Genomic DNA, 17,822 nt, shown 5'->3' with positions numbered 1-17,822 from the left:
GACGAAGTGGGTGTGGGACGCCCCTGAGATTTAATTCCAGGGGGGGTTCTAGAACGAAGCTCAAATCCAAGGGATCTGCTCAAGGACAAGCAGCAAAGCCAGAGGGCTGCAACCAGAATTCAGGTCTCTAAAACCAGTGCTCTGTCTTTTCACTGAAACACCTCTCCCCACCCCAACGGGTCCGGTGTATTGTCTTCTCTAAATTATTTTTATAATTTAGGAAATTTCTCTCTCACTTCTCCCCCTCTTCATTCTGGTCCCTCTCTCTGTCTTCCCCCCTTTTCTCTTCCTCTTTCTCTCCCTCTCAAAGCACATCTTTCTTTTGAAAAGTTTCAAGTAGAGTGAATACAGTGTTCTCAGCCATCTGGGCATAAAGAGCTCACTATGCACTTCAGCAGAAATTATCTCCTTTGAAGAATCCCTTCTTTAATCTCCTCCAAGACAGGTTTTTGTGGTGTTAGAACAAAATGACACAATACTCTTCAAACTAAAAGCCTTATTAAGTAGCATTCAGAAAATCTTGCAACTTCCTCATCTTACTTTCCTTATAATTGGAGACCTAATTAACTGGGTGAGCTTAAATGGTTTTTTGATAGCATTTGGTTATTAGGACTAATAAAATATTCCAGAATAACTGTCTCGGCATTGGGGAGGGGCAGTTATTATCTTTAACATTATGATGATGAAAAAAATACATCTTGGTTGAGTTAAAACATTGGTCTATGGAATGCAGGTCTCAGTGGGGTTGGAACCGATAGGCACCTGAGCCAAGAACCTTTCATGGGAGAGAAGGTCACAGCAGAGAGAGCATCTGGGAGATGCAATCTGGGAGATGCAATCTGGGAGAGCATCTCTTTCCTCCGAGGCCTCTTGTAATGCAATGAAAAGCTTGATTGTTTTGGGGGGACCCGTTTCGAGACCTGATTACAGACGTGGAGGGGAGACAACTGGATTCGATCACGTCGTGTCATCTCACCATGGAGATAATAACCACCATCCCGAACCAGAAACCCCTCCACCCCTCACTAACTGTGGGACTTTAGAATAGTGTGGGGGTGTTCTCAGCTGGGGAAGTAAGCACAGGAATTCCTGCCTTCACCTGCATCAGCCCCATGAGAAAATGAGTGTGAACCTTGGAATCCTGTTGTGAAACTCCACACAAACGGGAAATGCTATTCTCAGTGCAGAAGATGCTCCCAGAGAGACCCAAATGGGGTGGGGGCAGGCAGGTACTATTGCTCTCTTTGAAGTGAGCCCCTGCTCGGAGGTGGCCTTGACATTTCAACCCAACGGGACCCTTCAATCCTCTTGATATTTTCTCTCCCATTCTTCACACCACTTTTAAAGGCAGTGGACCCAAGTGGACCCTCAGTGAACCTAGTCCTTGAACCATCTCCCCGCTCTGACCTTGCTCACGAAGGTAGAGTCCTAGAGGACCAGGTAAGAGGATAGACTGCCCTTACCCCTGGCACTCCCAAGCACCTACGGCACCTGTTGGACTCTGCTACCCTTCCAGCTGTGAATGAACTCTCACCTGCTGTCCGGGCGACAGCTGCCTACTGTGCTGTGATTTCTTAGACCAGAAAGGTAAGAACAAAACAAAGCTGGGTCTCCCGAGCACACACCTTACTCCTGTCCAAATGCACTCCTTTTCCAAGGGCAGAGGAAACAGGGAGCCCTGTGCCTGGCTCTGGAAGATTCCAGGGCATTTGTCCCCTGCAACCGTGAGATTCCTGCTCGGGAATTCAACTTGACCTTCCCTGCAGGGGTGGGAGGAGCATTCCTCCAAGGTGCTCCTGCCCCCCTCCCTGCAGCCATCGCTCTCCTTCATGGGCACCCAGATCCGTGGAGCTGGTGGGGGCGGAAACAGCGGGGATGCAGTGGCCCTGGAAAGACTTAGGGTGAGTATTCCGTAGGCAGCCTTCAGAAGGAGAATGAGGCGTCTTCTCCTCTGCCAACTCCTGCCTCCACCCGAACCCCTGAGGGCAACCTTCCAGCAAAAGGGAAAACCTTTTCCCTCTCTGGAAAGCTCTGGTCCAGCCTGGTGGGGCATATGACAATCACCTGTGCCCATCCCCTTCCGCAGGTGGTTCTAGACAGTAGGTTCCATTGTGAAATTCATACCATCAAGACAAGGCATATCTCCCAGTCACAGTGGAACCTGTTCAAGGGGCAAGAACTGAGCCTGGGTTTTGGCAACCAGAAGGTTTCCTGAGAGCTCCTAGAGCACGGAGCTGGCTTTTTCAGATGCTCAAGACAGGAGCCTGGAAGTCATCCCAACACCACTCACCTCTCCCTCTGCCCTGAGCCCCTCAATCAGTCAGCAGCTCCGCTCACCTCATCTCTGAAATTTCTTCCAAGTCCACGCCCCTGTGTCCAGCCCCCTTGTCAGGCCTTCATCCATACCTGCCTCCTTGGTCAGACTTACCTTCCTGGAATCTGCTCCTCTTCAGTGCCTCTCTCCCCACAGGCCTCCCAGTGGTCCCTTTATTTCTTCCAGATTGTCAAATTTGCTGGTGTAGAGTTGTTCATAATATCTTCTCATAATTGTTTGTATTTCTTTGGTGTTGGTTGTGATCTCTCCTCTTTCATTCATGATTTTTATTTGGGTCCTTTCTTTTTTCTTCTTGATAAGTCTGGCCGGGGGTTTATCCATCTTATTAATTCTTTCAAAGAACCAGCTCCTACCAGTGGTCCCTTTAAAGGCCGGATCTGACCATGTCACCGGCCTTAGGCAGAGTCCCCCAGGCACCTGTTATTGTCTCCAGGACAATAGTCAGATATCAGTGGCCTAACTCCCAAAGCCTTGAGGCTCTGGCTGCCGCTAGCTTCTCCAGGAACAAGGTAGCCACTATCCCTCATCTTAACATTCTCTTGCACGTGCATGCTCAAAAAAAAAAAAAAAGAGAGAGAGGTAGAACTCTCTAAAAGCCATTTTGCAGGAGGATGTTAAAGTCATTGCCTTTGGATGTACAGTAGTGCAAAGCAAGGGGAGGGGGCAGACTTTTTCTGTAAAGGGCCAGATGTAAATGTTTCAGGCCACGGAGGCCATTCTGTTGGTCACAGCCACGCAATTCTGCCAGTGCAGTGGTGTGGAGGCAACAATGGACAATCTGTAAATGAATGGTTGCGGCTCTATTCCAATAAAACTTTATTTATAAAAACCAGTGGCATTCCAATAACTTAAAAAGTGTTTTAATAGGGGTGCCTGGGTGGCTCAGTTGTTAAGCATCTGCCTTCAGCTCAGGTCATGATACTGGGGTCCTGAGATCAAGTCCCGCATTGGGCTCCCCGCTCAGCAGGGAGCCCTCTTCTCCCTCGCCCGCCCTCCCTGTTTGTGTTGCCTCTCTGTGTCTCTCTCTGCCAAATAAATAAACAAAATCTTTTTTTTTTTAAGTGTTTTGATACTTTGTTTATAAAAGATACGGCCTCTGGGTTATAGATTGCTGGTCCCTGGGTATGGCAGAGTGATACCCAACATTTTTGTAACCGGGATTCTGGAGAAGCTAGAATCGTAGAGTTGTACGGTGGATATCACTTAAAGTTTTCAACTGAAGTTTTGAAGCCAAAAGGCCCAATCAGGAAAGAATGAGTGAGATGAGGGAACTAACAGGAGACGTTGAGCCCCCCCCGCCCCCCACAGGGGGATACACAATACTTGGAAGCCATCACTACCCCAGCGCCTGAAGGGACAAGGGGAGAGAACAGTGTTCCTGGAACCCAGATGGGAGCTGTGGCCTTGGGGTGGGAACTGTCTGGCAGCATCGGTGGCCATGGGAGGTCAAGAAGGGTGGGGGGGGGGGAATACCCTTACCTGTAGTTTGTTTTTTCCAGAGTTGATATTTACCCAATAGCCCATCCTGACCGCCATTTTGCTTTTGGTTGTTCTTCTGCCTCCAAGCACTTTTGTATCTCTAACTAATAAATATCTTTAAGCTACCCCTGAAAAGTTGTTCCATAATCCTCCCTTAATAATCAAGTGTAATGTCCAGTCTCTTCTACCTAGCTAGCAGTACTCCCCAAACTAAACCTCACATTTAATTGGTATTTATATCCTCTTGCTTTAACATTCATGGATGCCAGACACACTTTTGGATACACAGTGGATCACTGGAAAGTAATTAAGACCCAAGGAACTCAAAGTCTAGACGAGATAGACCACTAACTAGCCAGAAGAGGGATTCAAACATGCTGTTTGTGCGGTCTGAGCCAAGGGCCCTGAGAATACAGAGGAAGGAAGGCTTAGTTTCATCTGATCCAAGGGAAGGCTTTACCTCAGGGGTCACATTTGAATTGGATCTTGAAGGATGGAGTAGGGGTTTTCTAGGAAGGGGAAACAGCTTGAGCAGAGGCACAGAACAGAAAGTGGTATGTTCTGGAAGACAGGGGACTGGGGCAGGGGGATGGAGCAGAGCTGATGGAGTGAGCTCAGTGCCTGGTGAGATTAACAGGGCAGGTGGTCCTGGGTCCTGAAGGGCCCCCACATACACTGCTGAGACAATTGAGTCTGAGACCTAAGGCACAGTGGACTGAATGCAGACAAGTGACAATTGGTCCCCAGACCTTGAATACTCAAATTTCACCCTAAAATTAAAAAAAAAAAAAGTTTTTTTCTCTAGAACACAGTTCTCCTTCCTTCTCTGCTGACATTTATCTCACCGTCCGCTTCAGCTACGTCTCAGAGACAAACCCTGCCCTCACCAGCCCCCGTTCTGTTCAGCTGCTTTTTTTTTTTTCTTTTCAACGAAAACTGTTCTTCCAAACAGTTAAATGTGAATTTTGGATCCCGTTTATCAATTTCCATTTATTACCAACTGTGGTTGAAAGATTTGCATGATGAGAAGTGGGAAGACGAAATTGTCTTCTCCTTGGAGAAATAATTTGTGCACCTGCCATTTAGAAATTATTCCAAGTTTATGCTTCACAAGAAAAGTTACAGATTGCTCCCTGGAATGGAGCTAATGTACCCATCCACAAGCGACCTCACTTGGGTCTGGGTGTGTTATTAGCTGGAATACCTTCTCAGTGTGGCCTCGGGGAAGCCAATGAAGAGTCATGGATCAGGGCCACTGTTAGGGCATTTATTCACTCACTTATTAAATACTTATTCTCAACTGATTAGGTATGCAGCCATGGGCAAGATGTGCTAGGAGGCACACTCACCTGCATCAGAAACTCCAGTCTTCCCATTGTGGGAGGTAGGCTCCCTGGAGAAGGAATTCGCTCACCTCATTCACTGGTCCATGGCCAACCCAAAGTGATGGGTCTTTACTGAGTGAACGAATAAAGGAACAGAAGCATTTCTGTTGTCGTGGAAAGAATATTAGACGCCTAGGTCTGAATCCTAGAACCTGATTATGAGCAAGCTGGTTTCTTTATCCATAAAAATGACTTGCTTGACCTCTGAAAAGTGACAGCGTTGATCTTAATGCTATTGAACACACATCACATCCCCATCTAGCTTTATCCTTCTGAATGGGAGAAACTGATCTAAGAAAATATTACAAACATCACTGTTTCTAAAAAGCCATCATCCATTCTACGGACCCCAGAAAATACTAACTGGGCCTGGAAACAGGGAAAACTGAGAATCCAGCAGAAGAGAGACAGTAATCTAGAGAATGAGTAACTGCTTTTTTTTTTTTTTCCTTTGTTGGTATGGTTTTCAAGAGCCAGTGGAAGAACGGAAGCCCTACCCCTTCCCGCTCTGTCACAGAGGTACGATGCCAGTGGATGGAACTTTCTCTAGCCCCCTCGTTTATACAATCAGCAAAGTGGGGTGATCAGCAGAGAGCTGGCCTCACTACCCCCATGCCCCTTTGCTTTTTGGCCAAGTGAACCCTGATGGTCAGCAAACCTGCTCTTCCCGGGCACATCTGACAGTTCAGATAATAGGCCCACAGACGTCAGCCCCACATTTATCCGTTTACAATGGCCCAGTTCTGCACCACAGCATTATTCAGGGCCCACTTTGAAACAAATGTGCCTTGAAACACGGGCGACGGTTCCCCTCCACCCCCACGTCTGCTGGGAACTTCAAAGGACCCCTCAGCGAAACCAAGCTGGGCTGTAATGAGAAGGGGGTTTTCCTAAGCACGAGCTGGAGTCCGGCAGAATCTCAATCGCTGAACTTAAATGTTCAGATCCTCTTCCTGACCATCTTCCTTCATGCCTGAAGGGTCCCATTCCCAGGAGGCACTGGGTTCCTGCACCTTCAATCCAAGTAATAGAAATAGTACTTGTGCCGGGGCATCTGGGTGGCTCAGTGGGTTAAGTCTCTGCCTTCGGCTCAGGTCATGATCTCAGGGTCCTGGGATCAAGCCTTGCATTGGGCTCTTTGCTCAGAGGGAGACTGCTTCCTCCTCTCTCTCTGCCTGCCTCTCTGCCTACTTGTGATCTCTGTCTATCAAATAAATAAATAAAATCTTAAAAAAAAAAAAAAAGAAATAGTACTTGTGCCTGCCATCCTGTCACTGTCGCCGTCAGCTGTGCCTTTGACTAGCATGTGCAGTTCCAAGGGGCGCCTGGGTGTCTCCGTTAACTGAGCAGCTGACTTTGGATTTCATCTAGGGTTGTGAGATCAAGCCCGGCGTCAAGCTTGGTGCTTGAGGAATCTGCTTGGGATTCTCTCCTTCTGCCCCTTCCCCCCAGTCCAAAAATAAATAAATAAATAAATAAAATCTTAAAACACAAACAAGGGGCTTCCGCTTTTCGCTATTTGACCCTGGCGATACCCAAGAATTGCATTTCTAGGGCATGATTTCTCACGGGTATGGCTGCTCAGATCCACACCTGAAGAATGGAGGCAGCAAGTTGAACCCAGGTCTCTGATGACTTTGCGGAGCAGCCCTCTCCCATCAGCCTAGACCAGTCAGACGACGAAGGAAGAGAGAAATAAATCTCTTGTCTTACGGTTGCCAGATTTAGCAAATTAAAATATAGAATGCTCCATTAAAATTTGAATTTCAGAGAAGCAACAAATAATTTCAAATACGGCATGAGATCTATTTACATGAAAAAATTATTTATTGTTTATCTGAAATCCAATTTAACTGGGTGTCCTGTATTTCATCAGGCAACCTGACTCTTTGCTCTACATGCTAGCCCAGTGTAGTGTGGAGGTTTCTTTGACCCACAGAGAAGACTGACCCACAGAGAAGACTTCCCCTTCCCTCACACAGTACCACGGACAGGGGCTGAGGGCTGGCTTTCATGGGGGTCTCGAGCATCGCAGCTGTTCCGGGGTCCCCATAGGGCTTGTGCTTCTAGTCCTTGTCCATCCTGGGTCCCACTTCTTATCACTGGGTTTCCTCTCCGAACCCACATCTTGCTCCAGGAATTGCCTGGAAGTCCAATCTCTGATAGAACTGGGCCATGATCATCCCTTAGCACCATTGCTAGGGTATTGAGAACCTGGCCCAAGTTCGATTCTTTTTTCCCTGTTATTGTTTAGACTGTGTCTCCCTTCTTAGGCAGTGAGCACCCTGAGGGCAAAAACTGTCTTTTTGGTCTCTGGCTCTGCAGGGCCAGCCAAGGCCTAGAATAGAATGAGTAGACAGTATTTGTTTAAGTCCAAAAGACTGGATTTCGTGCCTCCCACACACGCAAATTTGTACATTGAAAACTAATCCCCAAAGTAAGAGGCCTGGCAGGTGATCAGGTTATGAGGGAGGCGGCTTCGTGAATGGGATTAGTGCCCTTATAAAACGGACCCAAGAGAGCTCCGTTGCCCCTTCCACTCTGTGAGGACACAGTGATTAAATGGACATCTTGCCGGACACCACATCTGCTGGCACCTTGACCTTGCACATTCTGGCCTCCAAATATGACAAATAAATTTCTCTTGTTTAGAAACTGCTCAGTGTATGGTCATTTTTATGTTTTATTTATTTGTTTTTTAGTAATCTCGAAAACCAACATGGGGTTCAAAGCCACGACCCCGAGATCAAGAGTTCCTGGCTCTTCCATCTGAGCTACCAGGCACCCCAGTGTAGGGTGTTCTTGTTAGAGCAGCTCAAATGGACCAAGCCATTAAGTCAGCAGATGTTACCTGGGGCCAAATAGGTCTCCTGCGGGCACGCGGAGCTCCAGGGTTACAGACTCACATTCTGACTCATGTTGGGACTCCAGGAGCAGGTGGAATTACTCTGCCATGCCCCCTGACACCGCCATCTCATGCCGACCTGGGAGTTTGCCGGGGGTAGCAGGGCAAGGAACAGAGGCACCCCCTTCGAGGAAAAGGGCCCAAATCCTGAACCCTCTCCTTGGGGGGGTGACTCTGCTTGGGTGGTACTTTAGCCTCTGCCATCGAATTCTCCAGGAGGGTGGGTGGAGATGGTATCAACAGGTTGACCCTTGGTGAGGGCCAGAGGCCAAAGGTTAATAGAGGTTCAAGCCCAATGGGCCCATCGTCCCAGTCAGACTGTAGAAGGTTGGTGTCCCAGACAAGTGGCTGTCAAGGTGGCTTTGCAGGACCAGACTGCAGGGAGCCGAGGCCCAATTTGCAGTCACCCTGCAGGGAGAATGTCCCTACCTGACTCCCTGAGGAGCTACAGTAGGCTGAGTGGAACCTGTCACAGTGCGGCTTCTGGAAGCCCTCGGTGGCCCCAGCAGCGCCCTGGGCTCTGCCTGCCTTGAGGGGCTGCCTGGATGTACGGCCATCTGATGAGCACAGCTAGGGCTGGGACTCGGGCTTGGGCACAGAGAGTCACCTCTGAGGGAGTCCTGAGCCTAGCAGGGCAGGGGCGAGGACAAAAGCCTGGGCCTGCTGTCAAGATGGCCTGTTGGCACGTCGTCCTGTGTTGGCATGGAGAAGTGTGAGCTGTGCTCTGGCCCTTGCTGTGTGGGGACACTTTCCTGCAGCCCAGAGCCTGTGAGGCGGGACCTGCCCCCAACCCACAATTTGGTTCTTTTCAGTTCTCTGAAACTGAGTTCTGCTCGTCTGATGGGACCTCCGGGAGTCTCCCCCTGGACATGGGGGTGCCGGCCACGCTGACCTTGGTGGGGGAGCTGCTGTTCCTTTTCTGTCCAGCAGAACGTCAGCTGTCAGTTCCTCTTCTGTCCCCCCCGGAGCATCTGTGGCTTGCCTGAGCACAAGTTCCCCATGCCGGCTTGCTGGGGCACCTGTCAAGACCAGCCAGGAAAGGGGTCTCTGTGGCACGCCCCTTCTGCCCCCCAGGCATTATGCTAATGTTCCCTGTCCTGCCTCCCCTTTCGATCCTGCTGTTTATTCTCTTCATATAGTTCTACGGATTTTTCTCAGAAAGATTTTAAGGTAAACGTGTTTTCCAGCCCTCACAAAAACCCTGGGCGGTAACGAGTATTATTTCTATTTTAAAGACGGTGAATGGCAGCTGAGAGAGGGGACCTCGCGGCTAGTGGGCACAGCTCATGGCAGGATAGGTGACAACACAGGTCATTTTGACTCCAAATCGAAACTTCTCCCATCCTCTTACAGACTGAACAGCGAGGAAGCATTTGGTACATATAAAAGAACATATACAATGTATATGTAGGTTGTAAAGCATAACAATAGTGTCCCTCTGTCCCTCTGTGAAGGCTCCCTGGGGCTCTCTGTGGGTCACACTGCTTCTAGATGAACACGGTGGGATCCCCTAGGAGCCATGCTGAGCCCAGAGCTTTCCAGTCTTCCGTCCTGTGACCTCTGGCGGACGGGGTTGGGCCCTTCATCCTCAGGGTATAGACAGAGAAACTGAGGTGTTGGGGCTTTTCCAACCAGCCCCAGGCCCCTGCCAGGACAGATCCTAGGCTCTCACGTCTGGCTGCATTTTTGCAGCAAAAATGTCTAGCGACATTTTTGAAAACGTAGATCCCTGAGCTTTATCCCTGACCTTGTAGATCTGAATTTCCAGAGCTGTGGCCCCGGAAGGCATTTTTTTCCCCCAGTCTCCTGGCAACCCTGATGTAGCTGGCCCCACAGCCCGGGCTGGGGGACTCTCGTTCTGTGGTCGGGAGTGGGGGACAGAGCCATGGAGTGGCAAACACACCTGCTTGGCTTGGTCAGCTAGTGAGTCTCAGGACGTCTTGGGGGCCCTCCTGAAACAAACACGCAAACCCTTGCCCCAGGCAAAGGGCACTCCTTCTGGAAGCCTTTCCTTGTTATAGACCATCTAGGTGACCTAATAAACAAACACGGAGGATTCCTAATACTTAGTGTTCATAAGGTAAAAGGAGCCTATCACTAGCATTTACTGAGGAATCTAATTCTGCATTCTACTAAGGAGTCTGGCTGCCACCCAGCTCTTGGCAACAGAAATGGCTGGGATTCCTGCAACTTCGGGGAAGGATACCGGCTGCCGGCGTCCCGTCGGCGCTGCCTCGTGTTGGCTGTGCTTTCCGGCCTCACCAGTATCCATGGAGCTGGTGGCAGTCTGTGTGGTTAGCCCGGCAATGTGCAGCGATGCCCATTTGCAGGACCCGTTTGGGGAGTCTATAATTTTCCAATAACTGGATGCTAACATTTCAACTGTTATCATTCATTTACAAATCGTGTACATCCCCAGCACAAAGGCAGGTGGGTACAAGCCCCTCTGGCTCTCCCCCAGTTTGCTGGGATGGTGGTGGAGCAAGTTAGCCCACAGTTCCTTTCCCGCTGGAAATTAGGACGGGTCGTGGCAGGCAGACCCCGGGATCTTTTATCCAACCAGGACCCCAGTCGACAGTTTGAGAGCCACTGGCCTGGGGGCACCAGCTCTTTGAGCTGGGAGGAATCTTGGCCCCAAATCAGGGAGCCTCAGAATTTGCTACGGTTTCTTTAACAAGCTAGACCCATGAGGTAGTTTCTTCCAATTTTGGAGACCAAGGCTGGGCACACGGACAGTGGCTGCCCGCCCGCTAACATGATATTTAATTTACAGCAGCCCGAGAGCGTAGCTTGTGCGTGTTAATATTGGATTATTTCTCTTCATAGTTAGCTGCCTCCTCACTTCACCGTTTCCATGGCAACCCTTCTCAAACACCACTTCGTACTCTGAATACACAATGTAAACAATCTGCAGTTGAACATTTCCCAATTTAGGGGTTTGGAGCTAGAGCCAGCAGGCCTGCCATTAGGGATAAAGGTGAGCACCGACCCCAGGAAGGTGCCAGGAGCTGGCTGGGACTCTTCCCTCACTTAGAGTTGAGGGACTGGAGGCTCAGAGAAGAGAAGCGACTTTCTTCGTGCCACGCGGTTTGTGAGAGAACCTGAGCCAGAGCAAGGGCATGTCTGGGAACCGCAAATGCTCTCCCCCGCGTGCTCTTGGCAGACACTGTTGGTCCGTCCTGGTCTTCTTCCACCTCAAGCCTACTCTCGCTCTGCTCCATTGTAGCATGGCGCACTGGGAAGTCACTGCCAGCTGGTCGGAAATGGCGTGTCAGATGAAGTTCTGTTGCCTTTCCCACGGAACCAGTGCTAGATCCAGTCCTGCACAAGGAATGGCCTGAGCGTGGGTCACTGTAGGTTCCAAAAGCCAGAGGATCCAAGAACTAGGAAGACCGAGCAGGAGGAAGGCGACTCAGGGAGCATCGTCTGCGTGCCAGACACGACGGAGGTTAGTGCTTCCATATGCATGACCTCATCTCCCCCTTTGAAACTCACCAGATCCCCATTCAGGGGGAGTCAGGAGCGGACTCAGGTCCAGACAAAAAAACAGACCGAGGGGCAGAGCCGGGTGGAGAATGTTTGAGAGATACTAAGTGTGGACAGAGCCAGAAGCATCCGTCAGAAAAAGTCCTTAAGGTACTCCAGGGAGTGGGCAGGGTTGTGGGGGAGGCAAGGTCCACTGATGAACCTGAAGGATGGCAGCGGGCACCCAAGCCCTGTGTTGAGAGCTGAGCGCGGCGGGAGAGGGAGTGCAAGTTTGGGATCAGTCGGCGCACTCTGGGGCTACATCGTGAGCGCGGGTGGCAGTGTGCGTAGCTCATTCTCACAGGCTTTGGGGTGCGTCCGTAAGACGGAGGCTCCTACAGGATGTTCACAGCTCAGTGGATGGCGACAAAGCTTTAAGGAAAGACCCGCCCCATTGTTCACAGATAGGAGACTGAGGCATGAAAAGATGAATTGACACTTTCAGAAGCCACCCAACCTGTGAGGCCCACGTGTGACCGGGGCACCGGGCTGCAGATCCCAGACCCTGTTCATTGTCTTATGAATCACTGCCTCTTCCACTTCAAAGTCATAAAAAAAAGAAAAAAAAAAAAACTAGGAGGGAGGGGACAGCATGGACAGTACCTGGGATATAGGGTCTGGGGAGAAGTACAGAGGGCAAGCAAAAGTGGGGAGGGGTGCGGTGGAGTGGAGGGACCCTGCGGAGGCCAGAGCCTGGCCAGGGAGCCCTTTTCTCCAGGGATTCATGCCAGGGCCATAGCGATTGTTCAGGGCTGCCTGATGTGGGACATCTTCTGCAGTTGGCAGCGACAGTCTCTGTGTCTTTCATTTTGAGAATTGCCTCCTCTTGCCTTGCTGGTTGTAGGGCTGGTCACTGAGGCAGCCCAGACTGGTACATCTGCCTCAGTGAAAGGCACTGATCCATCCAGGAGGGCTGCCTGGAGAAAAGGGACACCTCCAGCGCCCCTACCCCCTGTGTGTCCTGCCAGCCCAGAGGGCCACCATCGACAGGTGCTTCTAGGGCCTCCATGGGTTCCATCAGACAAGTTGTCTCTACTCAAGAAAACCGGGGCGCAGCCTGCTGTCCAACAAATAGCACAGAACCCCAGGGAAGTTTTTGATCTTTTCTTTTTATCAAAGGAGGTATTTTTATTTCCAGTGTCTGCCCACACATATTAATGCACACATTTCCTACATAGGTATAAGCATGACAAGGAGGATTATTGGTTTGTTCTTGTTTTTTTTAATAGAAAAATCTCAGACCCTTTCCTGTCAACTTTGTAGCAACCCTTAGCATCTTTTGACATCAGAGCCAATGATCACATGATTGCTGTGTTTTTAGCAATGAACCAGAGGACACTCTTGGCATCAGGAGGACGAAGAGAGACTCAGAGGGCATGTTTGGGAAAATGTCACCTGTGGGTGCCCTATGGAGGGTAGGCTGCTGTTCTAAGGGTTAAGATTTTGGGAAGTGATAGGGGAGGGCTCTCTGTTTAGCTGCCAAGCAGGCTTTGGAGATTTTGGGGGTGGGGGGTGTTGGTAAGCAGTTCATCATTTGTAGGTTTTAAACAAGCAAACAGAAAGGGAGGCTCATTCCTAGCACAGTCGGTGTAGTGTTTCTGCCTTTCCATCCACATCCCAGGGGGCCCAAAGCACCTCCACTCAGCCCTCGGAGCCCTGGCTGCTCCTTTGATTTTGCTTTCACCGGTTACCAAGGTGTGCTGCGGAGGTGGGGCTTTGTCTGCTGTATGTACTCCTAGGGTGGCCCATCAGGTTCCCCTGGTGATGCCAACAGGGTCACCAGATCTGTAAGAGTGCCCTGAGAGCCAGGGCTGGCCTCCAGGTCCCGTTTTGCAGCCTGAGCTGGTCTGGCTTGGGGCCCTTGTGGGGAGCACTCTGGGCTCTCAGAGTATTGCCATGAAGCAAATCCACACACAATTTCGGGCTCTGGGCTATAAACCTGGGACCCGGACAATGACTTTCTCTCTGACCCCTGCCCCCTCTTCACCCTCAGCGACTTGGATATAGTTGTTCTGCCTTCTGGGGCAGTCTCCTCAGAGGAAAGGAACTGTACTGTGCCTCCAGTCCTCGGAAGAGACCTCTTGACTACAGCAGTTTGCCACACAGAGACAGCCACAAGCCAGGAGACCAAGGCCTGGCTCCACCACTGTCTCACTGTGACCCTGGGAAGGTCTTTCCCCTTTTCTGGGCCTCAGTCTCCCCATCCATAAAATGTAAGGATTAGTCTACATCAGTATTCCTCAAAACACCAGTTCTATGGGAACCTAACTGTGGATAGGAACAAAAAGGGCTCCAGGGCCAGATAAGTTTGGGAAATGCTGGATTCGGCAAAATGAAAGATGCCCCATCATTGCAGATCTTCTCAGAACCTTTAATAAACCTCATAGATTTCCAAATAGGGATGGTAGCATAAGGAATTTTAGAAATTTCGAACATCTCAGTCTTTTCAGCATGAACATTAGAATTCTTCTGTCCTTGGAGAGGCAAGGAGAAATTGATCATCACTTCTTCGAGCATTTACAGATGTTTGGTCTTTCAGTTTTTTCCTAAACTACGAATATTCCTGGTAAGGTCTCGGGAGTAGGAAGAGGGGCACCTTAAGGGTTTTGACAGTCCTTAAAAGAAGGGTTTGGGGGAAGGGTTCCAGTCCTTCAGAATTTGCATTCAAATTCCCATGTGTATAGTTAGTATACTTTCTGGGCTGGCAGGGGGCATAGTGTCTAGAGCATTCTGTGAATTTTTGAAGGTATTTGTACCCCAAAGATGGTGACGCACTGCCTTTAGACTCTTACCTTGGTAGAAAGGAAGCTTGACTACGTAGGAGTCTGTATGTGAAACAAACCAGGAGGGACTTTGCTATCTTACTGGGAGTCAGGGCAGTGGGAACAGGAAACAGAAATGACAGGGAGGTGGGCAGAGGTTGGGGACAAGGAGAGACATAAGCAGCCCCTCCATCCTGAGCAGGTCTTGGCACCCCCCCAACATCTTCCCTGGTCCCTCTATGAGGGCTCCTGAAACTCATCTCCTGGTTCTTAGGTATGCAACATAGCTCCTGAATATTCATCTTTGTGGCAGGGGCTGTCTCAGAAAGGCTTCATCTCTCACAGGTCAACAGGGCTCCATTTATGAAATTGTTGCTTCAGGGCACCGATGTCCTGAAAGTATGGGTCTCTTCAAGGCCAGACACTTTCTCTCACTTCCTCAGAGACACCAGGGCTTCTGTCCTGGACTCTTTCCACACAAACCAGAGAAGGATGTTGGGAAGCTGAGAAATGGTTGCAAGAAACCACCTCCTCGTGACAGAAGCGTAGTCTGTACACTCGGCTGTGTCCGGAGGCCATGGGGGCATTCTTGAGGTGACCGAGAGAAGGTTCTGGTGGAACCAGGACCCGGAGGTGTGAAGAGGGAGCCTGTGGAGTTCACTCAGAAGCTGAATTCTAAAGTTCGCCATTCTGGCCGGCTGCTGTCCTTTGATCACTGGCCTTTGAAACAGAATCTAATCATAAGTCTATACATTATTATTTACCGGCCGTCTGAGGGATTAGAATTCTTTGGGCTGGTAGGGCCTCCTGACCGCTCACACGTATGACCCCGAGGAGGGCGGTTTCGGCGGTTGTCAGAGGGGAGAGCAGAACTGGGTGCTGGTCACAAAAGCTCTTTTCTTTCCTTTCTCGGATATCTTCTGAAGTATATGCGTGTCTCCACCCTGCAGGTAAGAATTTGCCGGGGAGTTTGCTTTCAGAACCTGGTTAAAAGGGGGAGAAAGAAAGGAGAGGCCCCAAAGCCAGCTAACAACATTCATCAGGAATCCTTTAAATTAATTTAAAACGCTGAGTCATACAGGCCCATCAACATTGCATAACAGCCATTAAAGTATTAGTATTACTTTGGGGGACACTTTATTATGCAACGCTGGGGTAAATCTCCTCTGGGCCTTTTTTTTTTTTTTTTAATTCCCCAAAAGGCTTGCCGTTTGCAAATTTATTTTCAAATGGGTTGAGTCTGTTGTTCCAGCCTCCTATTCAGCCTTTCCCCTCATGAAAGTTAGTATCTAACATTAAAACCCTGCTTGATATTTTAAAAACACTTTGAATCATGTCCGAAAACAGAACCACCAATCCATTCATTTAACAAGGGTTTACTGAGAGTAAGCTCCTGAGTATTGTCTTTTCTGGGTAAAAAAGTGGGGGGTGGATATAAATTTTCCTCGTGTGTAAAATAGGAAGGCTTATCCTTTTTTTTTTTTTTCTTGAGATTTTATTTATTTGATAGAGAGATCCCAAGTAGGCAGAGAGGCAGGCAGACTGAGCAGAGAGCCTGATGCCGGGCTTGATCCAAGACCCTGAGATCATGACCTGAGCTCACCCACTGAGCCACCCAAGTGCCCTAGGAAGGCTCATTCTTGAGGCAGGTGCAGGGAATCCTGGACCCAGACTGCCTGGTTCTGAGTCCCAGCTTGGTCACTTAGTAGCTGTGTGACTTCTGGCAAGTTACTAACCACTCAGAACCCTTGGGCTCCTTCACCTGAAAACGGAAGAGGATAATGGTATTTACCTCCCAGAGCTGTTGGCAGGATTAAATGACTCAGTAGATACAATGTACTTGGAAGACTGCCTGGCCCTGACCAAGGGTAGATGAAGACGATACATGGTTAGGGTTGTGTTTGTTGATAACTGCTTGCTTGTGCATGGCCCAGACTATTTACCGCCACTTTCCAGCCTCCCTTGTGGCCCTGGCCACCTGGCTGAGTTCTAACCCATTAGGATATGGGGCAGTTGGAGTTGCCAGTTCCAAGTCTGACCTAGGAAAACCTTCCACTTGGAACTCTCCACCTCTCCCCACTGGCCCCGGGCTATCTCAGTGCAGATCAGCTTGCCCCACTGCGCCACCCCCCCGGAAGCCACATGTGAAGAGTGCATGGCCACGAGGTGGAGGGGACCATGATGCCCGGCCAACCACATGGAGAAGGGCTGCCTGCCCCACACCCAATTTAGACGTTGTCTGAGCAAAAAATAAACTTCAGAAGTGCTAAGCAGTGCCTTCTGAGGGCAGCTGAGTTCCTAGTGCAAGGCCCTGGGCTAGGTTTGGAATGTGGTGAAGACCTAGATGTCTCTCCTGAGGGACTGAGCCTTGTTGTGAGTATTTAGTTGTTTGACTCTGAGTTTCTGATGTTATCTGGGTAACCGAACCAAAGGACGTCCAGTTCTCTGGCTGGGGACAAGAGCTTGCATGTCCAGCAGGGGTTGGCCCGGTATCTGGCAAGTTCCCTGCAGACAGCTGCCCTGGCTGGCCGCCTGGGCTCACTACTCTTGCTTTCTAGACCATGCGTTTCTGCCCAGACACCGCAGGGATCTCTTCCCATTCGCCAGGATGTACACCATTTCGGTCCTTAGATCTTGGTGTCTTCTCCCGTCTTTCCAAGCCATGGGAATTAGCAGGAATGTTTGTACAGGAGACTCCAAAGTGTGCAAAGTGAAACTTTTCCCTCATTAAAACCCCTAAGCACAGGCTAGAAGGATGCTTATCATGTGGAATTGACTTCTGGTCTGGGGCGGGGGGTACTTTCGGGAACACGCCTGGGTGGGAGATGCACCTGTCCCTGCAGGTGGTCCCAGCAGCATTTAGTTGTTCCCCTTGAGGCAAAGCCACACTGCCTTTGACGACAATCTCTGGCACTCTATCTGTCCTTCTCTCTCTCGGCACTTGTCGTCTTACTTCTGGCATAATTGTCATTTCTTCCCATGTATTCAAGCCCTTCAAGAGATGCAGAGAGGCTGGGGCTTCTGAGGCTTGAGCCATTAGAGAGAAATAAAAAATATGAAAATAGGGCACATTCCCAGGAAAACAAAAACCCACGCTGCTCTCGCCTTTGGCTGTGCAGTCCGCTGATTGTAAAGGAAAATCTGGCTTTTGTGCAATGTCATGGCTCCTACTGAGCACAGAGAGGGCCAATCCAACAGCAGACAATTAGCAAGGGTCTAAACCAGAGGCACTTTTGAGCTATGTCGCTTGCCAAATAGCCCTTCCTCCTGTCCCTGGTGGCAAGCTCTCTCTGCCTTACCTCTGCTCTCAGACCGACAAGAGCTGAGTGACCAGAGGGGTGACGAGTAGAGGGTACTCGGTAATCTGTGCCCTGGAGAGGAGGCGTGGATCTGTGAGTTACTACGGGGGGCATCTTGGACAACTCTCTTAT

Source organism: Mustela putorius, unplaced genomic scaffold (genome assembly GCF_011764305.1).
Source record: "Mustela putorius furo isolate JIRA1106 unplaced genomic scaffold, ASM1176430v1.1 tig00000129_pilon_pilon_pilon, whole genome shotgun sequence".
Classification (NCBI taxonomy): Eukaryota; Metazoa; Chordata; class Mammalia; order Carnivora; family Mustelidae; genus Mustela; species Mustela putorius.
The sequence above is the reverse complement of the archived record's forward strand: the minus strand, read 5'-3'. Positions refer to the sequence as shown.